Raw genomic sequence first — 26,684 nt, forward strand, 5'->3', positions numbered from 1 at the left:
CCACTGACGAAGTTCAAGGTTTTTTTTAATAACCGCTGATCGTGTGGAATTGACGAACCGTATATTTTGGTCAGCTTCTGACTATTTTGTCTGAGTCTATAAGTCCACAAAATACATGCTGCCTTCACAGCAAAAACTGTGTTGTTAACCGGTGTAAATAAAGGACCACACCAGTTATTTTACACCGGTGTTAAATTGGTGGTGTTCGTTTTACACCTATATGTGTTATTACAACACCTTTTGTTGTTACATTTACACTCTTTGGTGTTACGTTTAGTCTCTAGGGTGTAATTATAACACCTCAGGGTGTGGTCCTCTATATTAACACCAATTGGTGTCAGTTTTAACACCGCAGTTTTTACAGTGTTATGTCGTCATTAAGAGGTGGTGTGGTGTCAGATTGAGGGAGGGGGGGGGGCGTCCCATGGGACCTATTAAAAACTATGTAGGCTTACTTGCAATTACCTGTCAGTAATTCAGTCAATAATACAGATGTCTCAGATTAGCAGCAAATAATAATTATGCAAATTGAATATTTTTAAAAACCAAATCTAATGACGTAGGCCTACATCATTACCGAGATTGAGATCTGAATCTAAAGGCCTATATATCAGACCACCATCTCAAATTTGCAGATGAATTTTTGAACACGTCCATATCACCAAGATCTATTCAACACGTGTGGCTGTTGATTACTTGGAGTTATAATGATTGAAATAAAAGATATGTTTAATCATAGTGTTTTATTTTTCCCCAGCTTATTGCTAATTATAAAGTATTGGCATGCAAGAGATGTACCACTCCGTGAATATATTGAGCCCAGATTGCAATCTTGTACACGCTATTTTATATGCTAATCCTACATGCCCCAATAAAAGTAATACATGTAAATGCGAAATACTAATTTTCCCAGGTTGTGTTTCCCTAGCGACCGCGTGTAACAGATGCAAAGAGACATAATCTGATAGATACATGAACATATTTTATGGAGATTACATCTTATCTCTCTCTTGTCTGCGAGTACACTTTTATTGACGTTCAATCAAGTGCGTCGCAAAATGTCCTCTTTTTTAATCCGATTCCCTTTTAACGCATGTATGCCTCACCTATTGAGTGGGTGAACGTAGTTCAAAGACACCAGAACAGATTACCTTCTCAATCAATCAAGATAGGGGTCTTTTGTAAAGAACTACCCAAACAAATCTTTAGAATTGTCGCAATCTTTATCAAACAAATGCCGGGATTTTCGTGTATATAATAACTTACTAAAGATTCACACGGTATCTATTGACCCATTGCGATTATGTGGAGAATGGATTAAGAGAGGTATGAGCGGGGTGGACATTAATCCCTTTGGGATAATCGAGTGTAACTTCGACCATCTTCCCACAAGTTTGATTTGACAAATTAGGCAAAAGCCCCGGTGATTATCGATTTCACGCACTGTCTTGTCTGCCCTATACCCAGAAGGATGTATGAGATAAACCGGCGTACTTGACAGCAAGAATTTCGACCCATAAACATGATAAACCCGACCTAACACCAGGTGGATGTTTCATAAAGATGTTCGTAAGTTAAGAGCGACTTGAAGAACGACTGGTGAACCTTTTTCTTGTTGTAAATGTTCATTGGGCAATGGTTTAGCGCGTAAGAAAGGATCACCAGTCGCTCTTGACCTACGAACAGCTTTATGAAACGGCCCCCAGGTCATTGCAGGTTGAAACTTTCAGGCCTCCATGCTTACTATGGCAGCAAGCGCGTGATTTCTCGAGATTTATCGTGGGGGGGGGGGGGCGTCCCCAAAGCACCTCCCAGGAATCACCGACTTTGCACAGAACCTGTTGGTCCTCTCCGAGGGAACTCCTGGAGATATTTCGAACCTAACCAACATGACCAAGGCAAAGGACACAAAATCACATTATTTCGGCATGTCACTTGGAGGGAAAAGGGAACTCCCTGGTTTTCTGGTCATGCTATATTACGAGGTCTCAGGGCCAAATTTGTCAAGAGACAATTATTAGCACTAAAATCCTCAGGAATTAACCTTTATTGCAAAACTGGAGTATATGAACGTTGAATTTGTTCCCATATTTGACGTTCAAAATATTTATGGATCCTCTATGGTATACTAATTGCTGACATTCCAATTAACATGGAAATATTGAGTGGTATTGATAAATCAATAGAAAATAGCACAAATACATTAGTTTCTCACACGTCAATATTAACACGTGTTTGTCTACTTCTATTTTCAAAATGACAATAGTGGAATTCTTTTTTCGAAGCATATTTTGAAATTCCCATGGCTTCGCTTTCGTTACGGAATTCACCATATCTCTCTAATCTCTCCGAAATTAATGAACACGATAACAATGGTAACGATGATTAGGGATGATAAGGGGGACGAAGGGGGAGGGTGTGAGAGCCTACATACCGGACCCCTTCATTCTTCAGTTACACCATGGACCTACTCCTGGGTCGGTTACACCAACGAGACAGACTGCACGCCGAATGATAATATGCAATTGGATAGCTTTGGATGGTCTGGAGTCGGTGCCCCGAGTGTGACTGTTGCATGGTCTACAGTAATTTGAATGATCTATTGCTTGTAACGTCCAATTGTATTCCAATTTCAGTTGACCTAAAAGAAACCCTTTCAGCAAAGAACCACTATTCATTTGACTATAAGGGAAAGACACCGTCCCGTAGATTTAATGACAAATAGAAAGCTTTTGAATTACAAAACAATAAAGAAGAATCTTCCGTGAGACTTTTATTTTAAATGTTTCCCACAAATCCCAAGATTTAAAAAGAAGATTTGGCGGGGGTAAAAATGAATTACTCAGGGACGGGTGGGTAAGAATAGTCGCGGGAGCTTACCTAAACGTCGACGAGGTGGTGGCGGATTTTCTTTCTTTTACCTGAATTGTTCAAATTACCCCCTAAAACTATTGAAAATGGACTCTTTTGACAAAAATACTGTCTCGGTTGGGTTCACGGTCGCAGCATGGGATCTCCATATCTATGTGGTTACAAAAGAAGATATGATAATCCTTTAGAATCTGAGCATGTGGGGGTCCACTGTATCTCCCCGGGGAACCTCTTTTACCTCACTTTGGGGGACAATCTGTCAAATTCTAAGATTTAGTTAAAGTTGATTCCTGCAAAATCATGAAAAATGAAAACTCCCATTTAATGGATCATGTATTGACTTCTTTACACACCTTTGAAATGATTTTTAGAACTATAATTATTGATAAGATTTGACGTATATTCGCATTCGTTGATTGTGTGTAGGAAAAAATTAAGGGGTCCTCATAAATGAATGGTAATGACAAATGAGGATGGATAGAGAGACAGATAAAGATAAGATGACGTGGTCGAATGGTATAGACATGGCAGAACCATGGACCTATAAATTCATGATAGAACAGATGACATAAATTGGTCAGCAATAGAGACCAAGCCAAAACTTGTGCATTTTGGAAAGTCATGAATGAATCATGAATCAAGTCAAGTTTCTACGATAATGTGGCTTGTAAAAATATTGCCGTCTCTATTTAATTCTACGTAAGTAATCATTATAATGCTTAAAAATAAAATCAACTACCAACATGCAATTAAATGAGAACTTGAGCGACATAAAATCGTGATGATCATAGCGAATGATGAAATATTTGATCATTATACTATTGTTTGCAGTCTGATCGTGCATAATCATTTTCACGCTCAATAATCTACAACAATCATGCCAATTCAATATCATAATGTTCATGATTCTGTTTAAGTGGAAGTGACACGAAGACTGTGGCGACACAATTGCACTGAAAATGGTATAGACCATTTACATGATACAGGGTAAGCAACGCTGCCTCACATTTATGATATTAATCACTGGCGTACAGGGGGGGGGGAGCTTCGGGACACGCCCCCAAAAGCCATGGCCATTAAAAAAGGACGAGAAAGGGGGAAACAGAGGTAAAAGGGTAAAACGTGACTCCCTCGAATATCTTGTCAAAATCATGTTACCATGTCAAAATATATGCTCGCTCGCTTCACTCGCTCATGACTGTTCTTGTTAAAGAAATTCTGCCCCACACACCATGTTGTGCCTCAAAATTTTGGTTCATTACGTTACTACTATTAAATAAAATACAAAATATTCACCATTCTCACTCTGTTTCTATCACTTAAAAAAAAACTTGTTTAATTACACCAGACCTTGGCCCTGCTGGTCTATCGTCCGCTCCTGATTATTTACCCCCCCCCCCCCGCCCTTCTCCATGTCCTGTGTTGATCTTATCTCCTGTCTTTACTCTATGCCTGTACGGTCTGTCTTCCACCCCTCTGTCTCTTTCTCATTCTCTCTCCATGCCTCTCTTCTTTTTCCTCAACCTGAGTTTCCAACATTGAGAGTGAACTTGCCTTGACCGAGTTCAAATTTCAGATTTCTATAAATGAATTCCGACGGACAGAAACAAATGTCATGCCGATACCCGTTCTATTATATTCACAGGCAATGTGCACGCCAAGGCTATGTACTGTATCCGAACTCCATGTATCAATAAGCGTCAAGGATTGATGCATTTCGTTATGAATTCATTTGCCCAAGCTGCTTTCAGCGCACTCCTGGTAATTGTAAACAATGCCATTTTGTTTATTTACGTTTTGCACGACTCTGACCTACATTATCTATGGTGGACAGTGTTGGTGTCGTGCTGCAGTTCGTATCTTTTCATCAGGTTTTATGGGATATTGAACATACTTTCCTTGTCCTGATTAATTAATGGCTTGTGATTACGGTTTCAATTAATCTCGATTAAACCACACATTCCCAGAGATATATATCTAATCGCGGATATGAAAGCCAATCAGCCAGTCTGCATGTAGATCTGTAGTCTATTCAGTCGAATCTCTTCAACAATCAAGAACCGAAAGGGGGATTCTCTTTTCTCATATTTGGTATGATATTATTTCCCAGGGTATGAAAAATAACTCTTAAGTTATGAAAGAAATATGCCATGAGTTTATCCTATGTCAAACTTTGTTTGTTATGACGCAGTTATTGTTTTGATTGCACGTATGGGCGGATTGAGTCCAAACAAGGTCTGTGAGGAAGACTATGTCTGACGTCGTGTGGCGAGGAATCAAAACAAACCATGAGACAAGTTCACGTAGAGGTCGGGATGAACTCTCGTCGATACCATAACACTAATTTTCATCTTATCCATCCAAAAGGTTATCCTATCCATCTTCAAATTATCATCTGATGCGAGCTCCTACGTCATAATGCCCTGGCATTCTCCGCGCGGGCATTTTCTTTTCGAATATTTTTTCACCTTTATTTTACCCCGGACGGAGTTATTCTGAGATGTACCTCAAATTAGTGTGGGGTATAGACTTATGTGTCATATTTTTTACTATCATAGGCCTATTTGCTGTCATATGTTTAAAAATATGCAGATTTCAATTGTTAGAGCAGGGAAATTACAATACTAAGTCTGTTTTTGTTGCTGTTGTTTGTGTCCCGTTACATCATCGACCAATGTATCTATGCACAATTTTCAAGATCTTAAGTTTGTTGCATGAAAAAAATATATATCTATTTTTATTGGATAGCAAATCTGGAAAGGGCCAGAACTATTAAATTAGATTTTTTTTTGGTTTAGATTATTCAACTCCCCTTCTTTTTATGCAGGGGGGGGGGGGGTGAAGATCACGTATGGATGCTACATACAAGATTACAAAACATGCAAAACTCAAGACAGGTAAAATTGATTAATTATTAACATAAGTGAATTTGATGATTATCAAGAAAGAAAGAAAGAAAGAAAGGGAGAGAGATAAACAGACAGAATTCGTTCTATGGATACAAAGATAGCACATTTAAGCCCTGCGTGATATCTATATCACAATTGAAGGTTTTAATCTTTTCGAATGTTTGAGCGAAAATGAAAACCCAGGTCAGCATAAAACCAGTCTCAAAGATGAACATAAACTCGGAAAAAGGAAAACAAAGTATATTTACTCTTCGCAATGAAGTTTCTGTTTCGTAGTATCATGCACGTCAATTAGTTAGCAGACTGGAAGATAACGTCTGTTATTTTTGCCGTTCGTGGAGATTTTGATTTTTTTTTAGTGTCGAGGGGAAGAAAATATTAAAATGATAAGCAGTATAATTTTCTTTCAATTCATTTGTCTTGGGTTGAAAATATGAGACCAGAGCGGGGGTGGGGGTAGACATGTGATTTTTATTTAATATTTAACAAAGACAAACGACCAGTGACGTGCCTGCATGGAAATCCTAGTCAGTAAGGGGCAAACATTTTTTGATGAGCGAAAAAAAAGTCCTCAAAATTAATCAAACCACAGTATACCACGTTTACACTAGTCCAAAAGACTATTCCTTTCAGAAAGATATGGTTTTAAAAAAAGTTTTGAAGAAGGGTATGATTTTTCACCCCCTTCTCATCACTGCTCTTCCTTTGAAAGGGATGCATCTGTATACTTGCCAATACTGATTTGAAGCTCCGCTTGTGGAAATAACAATGCATTATCTGGGAAGAAATAACGGAAGCAATTGGAAGCCCTGATTTTGCATCAAATAACAAATCAAGAGTTGATAACACTGAGTCATAATTGCTAGAAAAAAGAAGAAGAAGGAGGACAAATACGAAACACTAAATAGGTTTAGCATTAGGCTTGATTGTCATTGCAATTTTGAGGTTAAATGAGTAGGGCGGGGACGCCGGGGCGGTACAAAAATATATCGGTGTACAGATGCGCAAGCGCAAGTTTTCAATAAACACCATCCTATACCTTTTTTCATTTGTAAAATAAATTTCAAGCATAATTACACGTTATTTCTGTGCACATCTTCCCATTATTATGACCAAGATTGTTTAGGTCATCAAGCCTATACTAGACACCTCTCATGGGTGACATTCTTTTATTATTAATTTATTTGTTAATTTACTTTTGTATTTATTGATTTTTTTCATTTATTCATTTATTTATTCATTTATTTATCTATTCATTTTCTATTTCTTAAATCAGTTATTCATTTGTTTACTTTTTTTTTGGGGGGGGGGGCAGCTACGCGTTTACACAAAAACTGTAAACAGGTAGGAATGCTCTCAACATGCCCAAAACAACGACAAGTGCAACAGGTTGAATAGTTCAGGATATATTTAATCTTCAACGTTTGGAAAGGTTCAAATATATAGGTCCTAAATGAAAAAAATAATAAAATTCAACTTTCTTTGATTTTGAACAGGAAACATACAGTCTGTAAATATACCCTGACAAACGAGAAAGGATAAAAGTATAAATAAGAAGGCCAAAAGAATAAAGATGAATTGAGGTCACTAAAAACCGATGACTCGTTCTATCATTTTATGCAGATACAGAAATAAAACTATAAATCTGGGAGATCAAAGCTTGCTTTACAAAGTGAAGGAAATTGGAAACATTTCCAGGCTTTGATTAATCGGGGGAAAAGAAAGGCAAATCAGTGAAAGATAAGAATTGTTTTCCTTTCGTCGTATTTTTGGATATCCCATGATAAGAAATAGCAACACCGGTAATTGATATTATTTGGATATAATACATTTCCGACACGTTGTCATAGAAACGGGAGCCTGAGAATGAATCGCAAATTATGCCAATTGTCCAAAAGTTTTGAAGAAGGGTTGATATATTTTACATAGAGTCAAAGATGAAACTTGTCTTCATGGTATTTTCACACTGATTTATCAGCTATAATTATTGTTACAATAGTATGAATAATTATTTCAGGAATGATAAAATTCGGTCTACTTGATCACGTTGATTGAACCTATCGTGTAGTCATCCCACTGTTTGGTATAAATCACCAAACAGCAAGAAAAGTAGGTCGGTCTATACCTGTAGAATCAAACCGACATTGATTGATACCTCCCTTCCATGAAGTGACCATCAGTTTTAGGACTGCAAATCGCAAGCATTTTATTTCAATGTCAGTGGTATTTTCTAAAATGTAGGTTACTGCGTGCAGTATAGAGAGGTAAACACAATAATAAAGAGTGATGATATTTTACGACAGTCGTAAAAGGCTCAAACGCTATTTGTATCATGGACATGATGGACCAATGTCAAGTCTAATCTAAACGTCATGAGGTCATGATTGGCTCCTCAATGATCACGATTGTTCAGGAATTTGGCTTCACCTTCAAATTATTTTTTTATTTTCAGTGGCGTAATGGCCCAAAATTTTCAGGTATCCAGACATCACATGTGGAGCAAAATGTCTAAACGCTGCGATAGAGCAAATGCTCAGACCATTTTGATGCCCCCCCCAAAAAAATAAATTTTGTGATAGATTTTTACATAGTACTCAGAAAATCATATTATATTTCACCCCTTTCCCTTCCCCCTTTTCCCCCTCCGTTCTTTTTTTTTCTCTTGGTCGTGAAACTTTCAGTGGGGGTTCATGCCCCTAGTCCCCTCTTATTTCGACGCCAGTGCCCCCATCCCTAGACTACTTTCTATTTTCTGTTTTTATTTCTTGTAAAAACTATCGTGTGAGAAATTGATGCCTATGTGTTCTGATAACCCCGTATTTACTAAATCCCACCTCTCCCATTTTCATCTCTTATCACCAGTCACTCAGGCACCTGTGCGCCAATGTCCCCCCCCCTCCCACCACTTCCAGCCCACTGTTGTTTTCATTTACTGCATTTCATTGTTTATGACTGTCCACTTATATATATCACAAGACAGTGTCACCATACACCTTATTATGATCAGGGGTGGATCCAGGATTTTTGGATAGGGGGGCACATAATCCCGAGGAAAAAAATGACTAGTTAAAAAAAGAGAAAAAAAATGGTCTTCACCTTTAAGAGGGAGTGCACACTTGTGTTTTAACGGCATTTTTACATTACAAATTTTAATTGTGCCTCTCAAGGGGGGGGTGGGGCGGCTGTTCCCCCTGGATCCGCCAGTGATTATGATGACCATTTTCATACTGATATCTATCAATAATATTTGTTGATATCGCCTCATATATCATATTTCATTCTCTGCATATTCCACCTCTCGAATCCATTCTTTTTTTGTGTATCGGTATCGAGACCAGCACACAGTTTCTATAGACTATTAATCTGTAACCTTGAATGGTTTATTATGGCTGTTTTATATTCTAAGAATCGTTCGTGAGAAGATTAATAATTCTAATAGGAGGATAATTGAAAACATGTCACGAAGATTTGCCTTAGTATGGCGATGGCACAAATCATGTACAAATCAACAAGCTATATTGATTCTAAGAAGAGAGCCGATCGAAGAGCATGGTTAGTGCTAAACCATCCAATTATTAGTTTTGTTGCAATACAACATTGCCATTGAATTCAATGCAATTGATTTAAAAACAATAAATAAGCATAACAATCTGGTGATGGTTGTGATGGTGGCGGTGATGATGATAATCGTGCTGATGCCGCTGCTGATGATGATGGTGAAAACGGTGATGATGATGGTGATGATGATGATGATGGTGATGATGATGATGAAGCTGATGGTGATGATGATGGTGATGATAGTGATGATGGTGATGATGATGGTGATGAAGCTGATGGTGATGATGATGGGGATGATGATGATAGTGATGATGGTGATGATGGTGATGATGATGATGATGATGAGGATGATGATGATGATGGTGATGATGGTGATGATGATGATGGTGATGATGATGATGGTGATGATGATGATGATGATGATGATGATGATGATGATGATGATAATGATGGTGGTGATGATGATGATGATGAAGATGATGATGATGATGATGATGATGATGGTTATGATGAGGATGATGATGATGATGATGGTGACGATGATGATGGTGATGATGATGATGAAAATGATGATGATGGTGATGATGATGATGATGGTGATGATGATGGTGATGAAGCTGATGGTGGTGATGATGATGATGATGAAGATGATGATGATGATGATGATGGTGATGATGATGAAGATGATGATGATGATGGTGATGATGAGGATGATGATGATGGTGATGATGATGATGAAAATGATGATGATGGGATGATGATAGTGATGATGGTGATGATGATGGTGATGAAGCTGATGGTGGTGATGATGATGATGATGATGAGGATGATGATGATGTGGATGAGGATGATGATGGTGATGATGAGGATGATGATGATGATGATGGTGATGATGAGGATGATGATGATGATGATGGTGATGATGATGATGACAACGAGTAGGCGGAAGAGGCAGATTGCGATAAGAAGTAAATGAGTGAGGAAGGGGGGTGTAAATGCGGGATGATGAGTGAAAGTCAAATTATTAGTGGTTGTAGATACCATGTAATTACGAATCATATCATGTGCACATACAACGAGTGACACAGGAAGAGAGAGAGGGAAAGAGAGAGAGATTGGGAGAGAGGGGGAGAGAGAAAAGAGGAGAAGAGATGGGTATAGATGAAAAGCATAATATTTTCTTAAAATTCCGCCTTTCATCTAGGCTGTCTTTGAAAAAAAGGGTTACATAAATGTTCGATAGACTCTTTAGGGTGATATTATCAATAGAAAGGGAATATACAGGTGTAAAGGAATGATAAAAATAACAATCGAATATTCTCTTGCTTTACAGGAGGACGACTTGGCAATCAACAAACTAAATTCATTAACTGTTTACGAAACAGACATCATATCATTTTCGTTCTATATCCATCCTTATGACCTCATCTTTAATAAGCTATACACCAGATTCATGGCACGAGCAAGGATATTAGATGTAAACAATATTACTATTACCCAGAATTTTGGATTGGGTGTTTTTAATGAGCTGTTTGGCAAACGGTGTCAAAATCGTTTTATCCTGGCATACCGAGCTGGTATCCATTGTAATCTAATCGGAGATGAGATCCAAACTCCGATGAGTCATCGCCAACATTTCCTTTCTGGCGTATCGAGGAAAAATGTTTTGAAGATTTTGATCCAATTTTTTGCTAAGAGTCTATGAAGACCGTCATGAATATTGTTATGTCATTCTTGTTTTCGTGTCTACAATCTTAATCTGTCTGTCCCTCTTCCTCTGTCTGTCTGTCTGTCTGTTTTTTTGTCCTTTCCTCCTCTTATCTCTCCCTCTTTCCCCTCCATTCCTTCCTATCCTCACGCGTGCGCCCCCACCTATCTCCCCCCTCTAAGTTCTGTCAAATCGATAAGTCAATTTGAAATGATTTGTTGTCCCCTGTAGTAACCTAAAATTTTCAAAGAATCAATCAACATGATCAATAATTTCATAACTTATCAAATGACCATATAAACCTTACAATGGTACTGAAAGTAAAACACTAATGATCGTAGATCTTCGACATTAAAATCATGTAGGGCCCAAATTGTTTATTTCTTTTTTTTTTATAGATTTCCTGTAGCTGCCAAAGCCCAAATATAACAATGTGCATTTTATTGCAGTACCATTGATTGATATCTTGTTTATTTACATCTTTAGTAGAGAATCATAAGAACTCCAATATCAATGCAAACGAAAATAGACATGCCAGAAGGCTTTCCTGTTATAGCCGGTGGTAGGTATATGACTTTCCTTGAATATGTCACAAAACGCCCAAACACTTCTATCACCTTTATTGTGATTATTACGTAACAATGGAATGATACCAATGTTTAGGTGTGACATGACGTGTTTACCTGTATTCATCGCGGAGGCCAGTGAACCCTACACTACTGTTACTATGGTAACAGTTCGGGGAAATAGGTGTGTGGCGTTTCCGACCGTAATCATTGTAATGTCATTTTGGCCAGAATTCTGACCATTGACTTTGAATGACGTGCGTACAGAAAGGGGGGGGGGGTCAATCATGGTTGAAGAGTTGAAATGCGGTGAAGAGCTTGAACAATAGATCATAGGAGAGAAGTGATGAATAGGATGAGGAATGGAGAGTAATTTAAATAAGGAAAAGAATCAGAGAGGAAGGGGAGAGAGGGAGAGAGACAGAGACAGATATATAGACACACTGGCAGAGTGAGGAGGGAGAGGGGGGGGGGTATTTAGCATCGTCAGTCAACCATGTCCACCTCACAATCTTGTAATAGGAAGAAAAAAACTCTGTAATGGGGGATTAATTTCAGGTTTTATACTCAACGGGCATCAGTTTGGTTTCGAACCCGAGTCCCTCAGTCGGACTGAAACCATCACTTATCCTCATCATCCGAGTGACCCCCTCCCCTCCCCGGTAAATCATCCTTGATCTCCCCCCTCTCGCATTATTGGGGGAAACAAGGCATGACCCAAATACTGAGGCTAATAACATCATCAGCTTGCCTTGTAGGGATTCCCGATCGATATTAGAGCGATGAATCACCGAGTTGAAGTACAAAATGAAATCATCATGTAGTTAGAAATGATTATTTTCTGCTTCAAAATTGGTCTGTTTAGTCTCTCATCTAGTCTGACTGTTACAATTAATATCATAGTTCCTATCATTGCTTTTTTATTACCCGAGTTTGTCTGGAATATTCAAAAGATATTAAAATGGTCAGTGCTTACAATCTCTTTCCCTTCTCTAATTATCTCCACACTTTGTAATTCACATCTTAAGCATATCTATTGTGGATATTTCTTCATGGTGGGGAGGGAGGGGGGGGGGTGAAGGAAAATTACCTACAATCCGCTAATCCGCAATAGGCATATGCTAGATTTGGGAGGCATCAATTTGAGCTTCATTAGTAGTTTATGTGTCAGGTAAGTCTCATAAGAATATTACAATTTTAGCGATACGATTGTAATTTTGCAGTATTTTATCTCCATTGACTAGAGTCAACGAACTAGCCACGAATGTTGATATTGCATTTTAGATGTTCACAAATTGCCCTATATAATACGGCCAAATTAAGGTAATATAGTACTTCAATATTGAGCTAGTATTTTCTTATAGGTCACTTTCAGTCGCATACATCAGCTGGTACCATAGACAATATTTGCACTTCTCAATATGGAATAAGAACAGTTTTTGAAAGAGTGTAGTCTTCCGCTAAATACCTTCAATAAAGGAAATACAGATATGAATATGATCAGGAATACCACCCAATGGCGTCTTCGACATTTTCTCTGAAGCCTTGATTCATTTCCACGAATAGAAGAATCAGAAAGAAAGATTCGTGTGTAGAAAAGTGTCTGGTAATGTAGACTATTCATTGGTCACTATTCCTGGTATCGGATTGCATCAAAATGCATTTACAATCGATACACGCGGGGTGAGTTCGTTCACCTTCTCCTGACCTCAGACAGGTAAACACGCAGTGATGATTTAGTCTCATTTACAGACCTGATATCAACTTACGTCATTTCTGTCATAATTTTGCAGGACCGGGGCATCAGAACGGTCCCCGCTTTTAAAGGGGTGGGGGAGCTGATACAAGTGGGGGGGGGGTGACCATGCAAAAAAAATCACACTTAGATGGGTATTTCAACTTTTTTTATTCATTCAGTTTTGGAACAAAAAGTTGACGTTTGTGGGAGAGGGCTGAAGCCCCCGTCCCCGGTTCCGAGGCACCAGGTATGTGTACTAACAGTTACGTTCGCAATGGTCTTCATTAACATCCTACATTCCCGTAAGTACCTCACGATTATAAGCCAACGAAAAACGGATATTTTGACGATTCCGTTATTTCATATTGACAATCTGTTATGTATTTCATAATGCTATAACATGTGAAGCGATGGCCATATTAATTTCCCTCATGCACGTGATTCAATCAAATAGACATTTAGGCCTATGTATTACCTGGGTGGATTTTCCTTTTTGTGGAGGGGAAAGGGGGGACGAGTACACAAAGATCTCTATAATACTTTCTATCAAAAAAGAAATTTCGAGACCCTTTACTAGGTGTGTCAGAGGAGTAGATCGAGATTTAAAAGACAAACAAAACATGCAAATTACAAGGAAAACATATCAGTTATCTGGGAATGTGTCCATGGATCAGCTCCACTCTTACCCCCCCCAAAAAAAAACATCATTCATTACGTCACTAAGTCTGTAGGTTTCTTTCTTTGAAATAAAAAACTTGACTAGTTAAGAATTTGACCAATTAGGATTTTCACCCAAAAAAATCCATAAATTACCACTCAACAATTACTTTCCGTGCCACTCAACTGATCGTGCTGATCATAATGCGATTTGAATAATCTGATTATAAGAATTCACATTTCTAGTGTTGATATGTTCATGGTATCATTCAAACGAAATTGGCAAGGGCAAATTGATATTTGCATACAATTGTCAGCAACTTGGCCTCCACGGACCATAATTACTTGGAAAGTGCTGTAATATTTGAGTGGGGGACATCCTATTGAGTTCAATAACCTGTAGTGAGCACAGGTGACAGGTTCAAAGGAATCTTCATTTTTATATATGTCTTATTCATTACTTGGAGTAATATAAGTTTCATAATTAGATAATACCATGGACCTAAATCGAATTGATAAAATAAGGGTATTCACTAAACCTTTGAAATCTAATAGTTTCCAGCCTGAAGCTCGGTTATGAAGTTATCATGCCACAATCTGCTTATTTTAGTTGTGAAATCGATACAAGTACGATTGATTTAGTTCTCACATATCTTACCATTGTGTTAAGTTTTTAATCAACTCTCTTTTCATGTACGGGTGACAATTGTGCGGCTTATTCATTTTCTCTGAATTTTGAAGCAGATAATTAATATACGTCAGTTTAAAAGCAACAACTTAAACAACTTTTTTAAAAAATAGTAAAATTCGTTTTTTGGCGATCCAACTTTGCCATAACATATGCAACTATGTCTGTCTACTGAGACTATCAACTAAAACGTCATCCTAATCATTTTAATATGTCATCCGAAATGAAATTATCTCTCCACTGTGTTAGTAACCATAGCGCAGGGATATTTCCGCCCTTCCAGGGCGACGTGGAAAACAATTATACCTGCCTAATAGACGGTGGTTGGAATGGTTTTTGTTGCCGGTGAAACTTTTAAGTGTTGTGGTGAGAAGGGAGGGAGAGGTGCGGGGAAGGGGCAGTGGATCGATTTCGAGACAAGGATCTTATTTGGATCTCTCAGATAGATAATTAGTATTATGTATGCGCTATTGATTATGGAGTTGCAATTATTTAGATGCCTTTAGTCGGTGGCATTGGTTCCTAATGACAGCGAACATCTTGAAAAAGGGGTGAAGGTGAGACCAGGAGAGGGATAAAGGAGTAAAAAAAAAAACACCGTCGGGGGGGGGGGGCAAAAAAGGGCATTTGAAACTTCTCCCTTACTAGATCATTGTTGATATCAGGGGCCGCATACCGGTTTTCAAGGGGGGGGGTGACCATGCAAATATCACAATCATATGGCCATTTTTACGTTTTTGTACACGTTTTGGGGAAAAAAGTGGGGGAGGGGGGATAGCTTCCGCGGCCCCCGGATATCTTCTCATAACAAGGTAGGCCTATACTGATGATGATTACGACACGGAGGGTGTTCAATATGTATGATATGAGAATAATATAAATTTAAAGGTGACAAAAGTAACGCAAGTCATGATTGTCATATTCACCATCATTTCCCGGGGTGATATTTACATAATATTGGATAAATAATTTGATGTGACCTGCGCGCCATACCCAAATGCTTTATATTTATCAATATTTATCATCATAAATCCATCTTTTATTCCATTGTACACTATGAAACAAAGCAGGTACATTGGTAAGATGGATAGGAAAACCAAGGAGGGTTATCCAGAGTTTAACATGAAATTCGATGCATCGAGGACACCATAGTTGTTCACAGGGGCGTCGATCCATTTTTCAGATTGGGGGGCAAAATCATGAATCAATTTTCCAAAGGCGCTCGATCACACAAAACAAACAAACTCACACACACACACACACATGCCTATTTATGTATGTACACACACACACACACACACACACACACACACACACACATATATATATATATATATATATATATATATATATATATATATATATATATATATATATATATATATATGTATATATATATACACACACACACATATATATATATCTCACCAGCAGATTAATGCGAGCGCAAAGCGTGAGCTTAAAATTTTGATATTTCGATATGAAAAAAATTGACTTTAATGGACGTTTTTAATAAAGAACAAGATATATATCCAACAAAAGATTATTGCAAATCGAAGTGGGAGTTCTTTTGAGGTTTAGAACTGAAAACGGGACCATATTCACCTATTTAATCATGGAAAGTATGGGTTTTTGTTTCACAAATGATGCGAGCGCGAAGCGCGAGCTGAAATTTTTTGATATTCCAATCTGAAAAGTGGACATTTTGAGCACGATTTTAGACGAAGAACGAGTTGTGTATCTCAATCTCGCTTGCTGATTTCTGTGTAACATTACAATCTTATTTTATTTTTAGCACATGCGGAATTATTGGGGGGGGGCAAAACGATATGTTTGCCCCCCCAATATTTTCATTGGTGGGGCGATCGCCCCCCCTGCCCCCCCATAATCGACGCCTCGAGGACACCATAGTTGTTCAATAACCTTTGTATAACACCTTCACCTCTGAAACAAATCCTCAGCGGAATCAATAAATGTATCCTTCGCTCTTCTTACAAGAAATGAAAATTATCATGGTTGTATTCTAGTCTAGGGTTACAGACGCTGATTTATAACACCTCAATATTGGTCTTGCTTTCATGCATGCCCGAATCGCCTGCTAGAATTCCCCGATTTGATTGTGACTCGGTGGTTTTCGCGTCATGTTCGTTATGTCAGGGGTTCAAATCGAATCAGACATAACAAACAAAGGTTTTCCGAAAAGATACCTACGACAGGGGAAATAGAATAACTTTTATGTTTTCATGACCCGGGTTCGATTCCCAAGTGGTGCGCTAATCCTTTGGTAAGGCATTTATCCTCATTACAAGGTCCCTCGGAGGGGACCTTAAGCCGTCGGTCCCCTAGTTGTTGCTCACAGGCATTCGTGCTTTCTAATCAGTCAGGTAAAAAACCTCGGTATAACTCGTGCGACCATAGTTTAGCGTAGTCTCACAATCCAGACACAGGAATATTGATAAGGTTCATTGCCTGCGAACGGCGAAGTTTCAAGCACGAGTCAGACAGCTATTTATAGTTTGGTTACACGGTTTTTCACCTTTCTAAATACCTGGAAACCTATCGCATCGGACATGAACTTTCAGTTAGTCTACAAATTCATACTCAATACAGATGTACGCCTTATCCGTTTCAAAGTGTTTTCATTTGCTCCTACTGGAGAAACACGGGGGGGGGGGGGACACATGTTTAAAAAAATAACCCCGCCTTTTGCTAGAAATCCTCAAATTGTGTTGATTTAAAAAAAATTATCATGACGATAATTGAACCATCATTCAAGAGCACATCGGTGGTACAAGGTTTTCACGGAAATAATAAAATCACAATAATATAATGTATAAAAGAAATGCTTAGCTTGTAGGTTGGTTTTGTATTTCTTTTATTCCGTTTGCTCCCCCACCCCAACTTCTCCTCTGAGAGTTTTGTTTATTTTTGCATCGGGACGAGTAAACCGAGAATGTTTTTTTAATCTATATTTGTATTGTAGTCTGTTGCGTTTCATAAAAACCACTTTATTGATAACAAGATGCGATTTTTTTGAATCAATATACCACGATTTTAGTTTCTATTATTTTACTTGTCATTAAATCAAGTTTTATGAAACAGCGTCCTGTGTCATCACTAAAAGGAAGCAAATATCCGCTTCCTTCAAAACAATTAATTACATTTTTACTTTTTACAGGAGGTAATTACTTTCTTATTGTGAGAAGAAAGAGGTTATCACGCATGCATTAATTGAAAAATGCCTCTATTTCAATTTAGAGCATCCTTCAGAATCAGATTGTCATCAGTTTTCATATACAAGAGCGCGAGCATCAATTTCCTACATATTAAAGACCTGTGGGTAGTTGCCCTTGGTTGGCTAACACGGAATATCCAGGAAATGGATTCTTGATTTCCGCCAACCACCGTGCATGCGGTAAGGATGATTATTTAAAATATTATATTTTTTTGCCATTTCATTCTTAGTTTTAGGCGATTATTCCATGATTGACTGACTGACCACGCTCACTGCGTGTTTACCCGAAAGGCCGCATGAGGTCGTCATTTCGATATGTATTACCTTGTAGAACTTAGACCCGTTACACTTTCGAAACAGAGAGTACAAATTTACCCAATATTGGATAGAAAGGGAACCTTTTCCTCAATAATGACAAAATGAATGTGTGAAAGGTAAATTTCAACGTAACATTGCGTAAAATTTACAAAATATTCGGTATCTTTTTACCCAAGCATGCATGTTCCCATTTTACGCAATACTGGGTAATCTTTTTTTTAGAGTGTACAACTGTTGTAACTTTGCCATTCTGGCAATTACCATGGAAACTGGGCTCAGCAGCCAATCAAAATCAAGGTTACCATGGTAGTGGCCATAATGGCAAAGATGCAACGGTTGTAACTCTTTATGAAACGGGCCTCAGATATGAACACAGCAAAAACTGTGGTGTTAACCGGTGTACATAGAGGACCACACCAGTTATTTTACACCGGTGTTAAATTGGTGGCGTTAGTTTTACACCTATAGGTGTTATTACAACACCTGTGGTTGTTATGTTCAATCTCTAGGGTGTTATTTTAACACCTGAGGGTGTGGTCCTCTATTAACACCGATTGGTGTCAGTTTTAACACCACAGTTTTTATAGTGAAGCTTGTATTGGTTCAGACCTCTTGGACTGAATGATAAATATTCATGTAATTATAATAAAATCTCGAAGACTTTTGACTGATATATGAAATGAGATTAAAAAAAAGAACTTATACAGAGTAATAATTGCTTAATTTCAACTTGCATGATAACACATGACGATGGTGAGATCATTATACCTAACTACTTACACCTACTCTGTCTGGATTCTTCCCCAGGGAGTGGAGAATAGGTACATGGGTGCAGTAAATGAGGAAGAACATAATCCGAAGATGGTAAATTGCCAATCTGCCTCACCACGTGGTCACCACATGGTCTACTTTCATTTAGTCTGATTCAGATTCAGATTCATTTATTTACACCTCTTTAAAATACACAAAAATACATAAATATATGAATACAAACAAAATTCTTATACTGCAGAACAAATATTGACAAGTATAAACAGATAGTAAAGCACAGTAAATAAAAATGATTTCCACTGTACGGCGGATGTGTGGGAAGGACAGAAAGCCATTGGCCTATCGAGGTCTAATGCCATTCTGTCCATCAAAATTTTGTCTAACAACCATTTGGTCCATTAGCAATTTGGTCCAATCATCACTACGTCTAATCACCATTTCGTCTATGACCATTTCGTCTATTAACCAATTGGTCTAATGTCCATTTTATTTCCATTCGTTTTGCACAATTCAATACTCAGTCCAATTAGTCCAAATGGTAAATGGACTAAATGGCTATTGGACCAACTGGTTATTAGACGGAATGGCATTAGACTAAATGAAAGTAGACCATGTGGTGAGTGGACGAACTGATGGTTGACCAAATGATAATAGACGAGTTGGCAATTGGACGAATTAACATTAGACGAATCGGAAATACACCCCGAAGATTTGGGTAGATACACGAGCTGAATTGGAAAATATCATTTTGTTAGTTGGAATTTTTATTTCGAAATATGAATATAGGCCTGTATTTTTCCTGAGCTTGGAGTATTTTGTTCAACCCTAGATTTTAAATTCATATTACGAAGCACACTATCACTCAGAATCTTCACTGTTTGTTTGTATTTATTTCCATATAAAAAGATAAAATATATACATGATCAATTTAACATAACATACAGATGTAGGATGGCCCATTTCAGCGGTATCAATAAGATTTGATATACCATGTTATCTTTTTTAAAGTGTATTTGATTATTTCGCAGCATTGGGCTTGGTTTTGCTGATTTTCTTATAAAATCACCTCTATGCAATAATTAGTCATTTAATCTCAAGGAAATAGAACTCAAAATCATGCGATTATTGAAATAAAATACGAAATATTTGACACGGAAATATCTAAATTTTCAGATTTAATCCCTTTTTATGCTTCATCTTTCTTGCTTTTAATCTCATAATTTCTTCTTTTTCTTCAAACAACCAGGAAATAAAGTTTGTTTCTATATTTATTTCTAAATCCTTTGAAAACTCCTAAACTGTTTAAGTTGATTAGCTGGAGCGAAGATGAAGAAAAGATCTTCCTTAACCTAAGTCTGGATTAGCTGTTAATCCGTGTTTAAGCTGAGTTGTAATATGGCTTCTCGGCTGATCCTCGGCGGGCTCAAGGAGAGGTTTCGCAACAATTGCCTGGAAATATCAAGACCGAAAACCAATGAGTGAGTACTTTTACAACCATCAGAATATTAAAGTGATAATTGGGGGTCCTGAAAAACATCTTCATGCATTGAACATCGTGTAACTGGAGCTTTCCAAACTTCTGACTATCAAAACCAAATTTCTTGCTCAGAACTTATGAGAGCAATTAATCTAAGATCACTTTGTCAGCATGTGCCATATACCTTGCTTATAAGAGGATTTTTTTTTTCGGGGGGGGGGGGGGTGGGGGTGAGGGGTAGAAATGCTATGTCGGTGCTCATTCTATATATTCATGTCATTTTAGGCTAATGCTTTTATTTTTGGGGAGAAGAGTGGCAATTCTTATTGATGATTTTGTTGTTCCTTTCGTTCATGCATTTCTTTGAGCAGTAGAAAGTTGGCAATTCATACTTTAAAAGGGGTAAAGTATTGTAAAGGAATATGTTTAGTATGGGTGTTTCTATGGATCGCACCATGCATGGTGCAATAATCCAGTAAACCAGGTATAATACCCCCATAACATGCATAACAAGCCATTTAAATCGCTTAGATGACTCCCTTTTCTGGTTGGATTAGTCAGATAAAAAGGCATATTATCGATAATATCGAAAGAGGTTGAGGAATAAAAGTTGAGGGGCGTATCATACATGCAAAGGAGCTTTGTGTCATTCCCCCTTCTTTTTTCAATACTCTTGTCCTTTTTTTATTCATTGTTTTAAAAAATTATTTCATTAAGTCATTCAGCATGTTAGATTTCCACCGTTATCTTTTTTTTCATGTAGAAAACTTTCAATAAAAACACTTTGCTTTGAAATAATTTGATTTATCATTTTGCAGTTATTTTCCGTTTTTTTATTTAGTAGTTGGTGAACATGGTTAACTACTGATTAATTTAGTAATTCAGTCAATCAGTGAGTCTTTCGGTCATTAATTCTTCATCCTTTAATTCATCATTTTATCTTCCAATCTTCCTATGTTTACAGTCTAAAGATAAAGAGAGCAAACAAAATGTGTTTACTTAAAAAAAAAAGAAGATAACTCACGAAAAAATATAACAACGAATGAAATTAAAAGTTAAGTCGATGAACTTGAAAAACATTAATATATTGATAACAGTACAAGATTAAGTCAATTTATGATTATGAAAAAGCCAAAAAGCAGAAATATTAATGCACCCAATTGAATTAGCCTAAAGTCATGAAAATATTCCAAACTGTATAATAGCAGAAACGTTTCCTGGTAGACTGATTAGGATGACTCAATCGATCGTTTCTTGAAGATTGTACCCCCTTTCCTTGAGTGATGGTAGGATTTGAAATTGGGTGTGGGGTTGATTACACTGCGAGTGAGATGTCTGAACAGGCCTCATTCGTGTCAGTCCTAGGTGTGAATTGAACCCTCGTGGGGGACAAGATAGGATGAATTTACTTATCGTATACGTCATGATGACATCACAGCTATGAAAAAAAATAAAGGGAAATAAAGCCTTTGGAATTGTTTTATCCAACTTCAGGAAAATAGAATATTTACGAACAATTGCATATATAAATAAATCATCATCGTCCATCATCATGATCATGTACATCAATTTGGAATAAGTGATTTTGAAGTTCAGCCAACTCAGAATAAAGCATCCTATGGGAAGTCAGTAGTTGATTTGTACATGCATTATGTCGCTTAACCCTATAAAGACTGGGGGGGGGGGCTGATTCAGCCCCCCTCGACTTTTTTCGCGATAAATCCGCCGCGCGAAATTTTTTGACCGTGTCGCTCGCTGACTTTTTACTTTCAAGTCTCGCGCAACTTTTGAGACCAAAATTGTGACCCCCGGGTACGCGGTTCCAAAATTACGCAACATTTCGTAAGTGCATGCAGACCCAAAATTACTCAAAAACGTGAATTTGTGTACAAATCCAATGCAAATAGTGTTTTGAGCCAAAATTCATAAATTTATCATTATTTTTCCTTTTACTGCTTAAAATCAATTAATTTCATTTTGTTTATGGTCAAAATAAAGTCCCCGACAATTTCCATTGAAAACACAATAAAAAACAAAAAGTCGGAAAACAGGGAAATACATAAGAAATTTCGAAAACAATAGAATACATAAGAAAATAAATGTGATTTTAATTTTTTTTAAAAATCAATTTGATCAGATGCCTATCTAGAGTATGTGAAACAAACATTAGCACTTCAGGGGCATTATTTTATTAATAAGAGCAAACTTATTATTTTATGCATAAATTTTAGCATAATTAATGAGACATGAGATTTTTTGCAGAATTGGATGTTATAGTTTTGTAGATAATGCCATGGGTAACGCGTGTGCCAATTTTCGTCGCGATCGCGCGATCGACGGTCGAGATCATAAGAGGCGGGGGGCTGAATCAGTCCCCCCCCCAGTTTTCTTAGGCATCGAAATAGCCCAGTCTATTTAGGGTTAATAAAACACTAAGGGGGGGGGTGCCACAAACAATCACATTTCTTATCTTATTCATTAACTCCGACTATCGTTCAATTTGCTGTTCCGAGAATTTATGTAGTTCACGCATCATCGACTGTATAAAGTGAACATTATTTGTAACATCGGGGCGGCGCTGTAGGGGTGGCAGGGGGCGATCGCATTTTTGTTTTTACTTTTTTCAAGTATAGAAGAAGGGGGAAGAAGAGGAACAAAATGGGGGAAATTGAAAAAAAGAGTAGTCTGTCACTGTGATTAAATGGATATAAAATTACATTACCTAATCTGTAGGTAGTCCTGCTCCTATCAAAATACCCCCCCCCCCCCTCTTGTAACCTATTATGGTGTACGGATTAGTGCATCGCGTTCTGGTGCTACCGGCCATCCATCTTTTGATAATAAATCTTTAAAAAAATGAAAGAAAAGAGTGAATAAAATAAAAAAGAGTCTGTAAAACTGTGACTTAGTCGTGTACCTATACCATGTAAACAAGACTCCTGTATAATAATTACCCCCGCGGACAAAATTGCACAGGGTTACTCAAGAGTCCATACTAAATAGCTAACTCCTATTACTACTTGAAGTAACAACGAAATTATTCATACAAAATATCATACTTCAATGTGATTGAATTCGACCAGATTAATCAATTATCGACCAAAGTTTGCATTCTATATTATACATCAAATTATATATGCGAGATTTAATTGATTTAAATTTAAGGCGTAGTCCATTCAAAACAGGATGATTTCAAATTCCTGTGTGCATGAGTAACATTCAAAGTACTACATTGTTTTGAATTGCGAAGAGACACATCGGCGCGACTTCGCTGCTATTTTAGCATCGGCCACCAAAACCGCAAACTGTCAAACCAGCATGACCACACCGAGGCTTCAAAACTTGGCGAGGTGACCAGCGAAAAACACCTGTATAGCGTCGTAAACATGGCGTCATATTCAAAATTACGTCAAAGCTGGAAAGTTTGAAATATGAAGAAAATAAAAGGGTTTGATGTCATTGTATGATAATGAAGAATACCACAGACTGGCCTAAATTAGAAAACTTGATTGAGATTGATGAAGTTCGTATGTGCGTTAAAAATAGGGAAGTTTTTGGTTCGTTATTTGGCCCAAACAAGCAAACAGGCGCGTTTGGGTGTGGGACTGCATTGCACGCAAATAAAGGGCGTATGCAGCAGAAAGTAAAATTGAGCTCGAGTACGAGCTTATACTCTCCCTCCCCCTGCCCCCCCCCCCCCTCTCAACACCCCCTTCCTCCTCCAAGACACAAAAACGCATAAACAGCAAGTTGACCAACCAGTTTTTTGAAGAAAAAATAAATGGATTAGAGAAGAAAAATAAAAATAAAATGTATCTATCTATTCACGTGTTATCTCCCTTTATCTAAACATGAACACGCTTTATTTAGATTTATATAGTGGCCTGATCAGGATTCATTTGAATTAAAAAGGAAAAGTTTTGAAAGCAATAATTTACCAGTTCCGACGCCATTACTGTCCCTTCTGTGTACAGCCTAATATGTGGGGCATGCACTATATAATGTATTTCAGAAGTGAATTTAATTGTTGCGAGCAAAATGGGACAGTTTCCACCCTGGCTGTGTTTTAAAGTCGAGGCCAAACTTAAAAATCGCCATGTGCATCGATGCATATAATAAACTGTGGTGTATAACCGGTGTACATAGATGACCACACCATGTATTCCACACCGGTGTTAAATTGGTGGTGTTAGTTTTACACCTATATTACAACACCTTTTGTTGTTACATTTACACTGTTTGGTGTTACGTTTAATTTCTAGGGTGTAATTTTAACACCTCAGGGTGTGGTCCTCTTTTAACACCAATTGGTGTCAGTTTTAACACCGCAGTTTTTACAGTGTGGCAACCAAATGTAAATGAGTTGGCATAAAGAATCTTTGGAACCATCACATCACGATCTGATCTGATTGACGTTGTGGATGATACGGTGAATGACATCGAAGGCTGTATGCTCGATTTCCCTCCTCTTTTCCGAATATACACACAACCCAGCATGTCTAGAGATTAGATCAATCGATGAAACAGAGCTAGAGACGCATTATAGTACTATTAATATGCTACTTTTAACAAAACCACAACCATCAAAACAGCAGGGGAACGTGATTGGTCTTCACAGTACCACGTGATAAGTAGTCTCTTAATGAAACGTAGTTAAGAGGTAGAATTCACCCCCAAAACCAATGTCCTCGTAATAAATAATTGTCTGACATAGCACAACAAATGGTATAATCTATGACGTTACTGTATATAAAGTTTTGAAAATCTTTTACACAATGTGTCAGAGAAGGGAGGGGCAGAATACAACACAAATTTAGCCATCCCATTTAAATAAAAATCGATTTTCTTACACGTGGGTCTCTTCTCGTGGACAGCTGCACGCAAAAATCTTGTGAGGATCATTAATCTTCTTACTTAGATAATGATATTATTTGACGAATAATCCCGAAACATTATTCAAAGATGTAAACTATTAGCAGTATTGATGATAGACCCAAATAAAATCCATTCAACTTTTAAACCTCTTACGAAGGAACAAGATTGTTTTCTTGTAAATGTCTTAAATGGATGGTCCGGGCTGAAAATATTCATATTTTAATACAATAGAGTAGAATTCACTGAGCAAAATGCCGAAAATTTCATCAAAATCGGATAACAAATAATAAAGTTATTAAAGTGTAAAGTTAAGTAATATTTTGTGAAAACAGCTGTCGTGAATATTCATTAGTTGGGCTGATGATGTCACGTCCCCACTTTCCGTTTTCTTATGTTATAACATAAAATCATTTATTTTTTCATTATTTCACACTTGTTTGAATAGTATGTCTCTCTTATAATGAAATAAGTTGCAGCAATAAATATCTAATGCACTAAATCAGTTGTCAATCCATTTTTTCTAGTTCTTGGCGGGAAAATATGATGAAGAAACCTAATTTCGTATAATGAAATACAAAAGAACAAGTGGGGATGTGACATCATCAGCCCACCAAATGAATATTCATGACGACTGTTTTCACAAAATATTGCTTAACTTTAAACTTCAATAACTTTGTTATTTGTAAGCCGATTTTGATGAAATTTTCGGCATTTTGCTCAGTGAACCCTACTCTATTTATTAAGCTGTAAATACTTTCAGCCCGGACCATCCCTTTAAAAGGGGCTGCATGTGCTCGACAAGCTGAAAAATTACCCATCATATCTACAAGCAGATATATGTAAATGATATTATTCTACAAGTCTTTTAGTTCTCTTTCAGTAATAATACGTATTGATATGGTCTCCGAGGGGGGAAATGTCTGTTGAAGATGGATTTTACAATATCGTGGTCTCAATGACTCTTTATAATGTGAACGAAATAGCAGAAAGTTTTCGTCAACATGGTCAATGAATCCTATGATAAAAATATAGGAGTGTAGAACAGAAGACTAGTTGAGTCACACCTGTAACTGCAATTAATTACGCGAAACACTAACGCCTTGTAATCGTCAGACAGACCTAATCATTTAGTGCTAAATATAACAGCGAGACATTTCTATTCCTTGTTTTTCATTTTGCGGCAGGACGGAATACACGTGTTTATTCGTGTAAAAGGTGTTCTATGGTGAAACTAGGAAATATAAATAGGCATACTTTCTGACCACGTCACTGAGTCATGGGAAGTAATGGAAATATGAAAGGTAAATTCTCTT

Source organism: Lytechinus variegatus, chromosome 17 (genome assembly GCF_018143015.1).
Source record: "Lytechinus variegatus isolate NC3 chromosome 17, Lvar_3.0, whole genome shotgun sequence".
Classification (NCBI taxonomy): Eukaryota; Metazoa; Echinodermata; class Echinoidea; order Temnopleuroida; family Toxopneustidae; genus Lytechinus; species Lytechinus variegatus.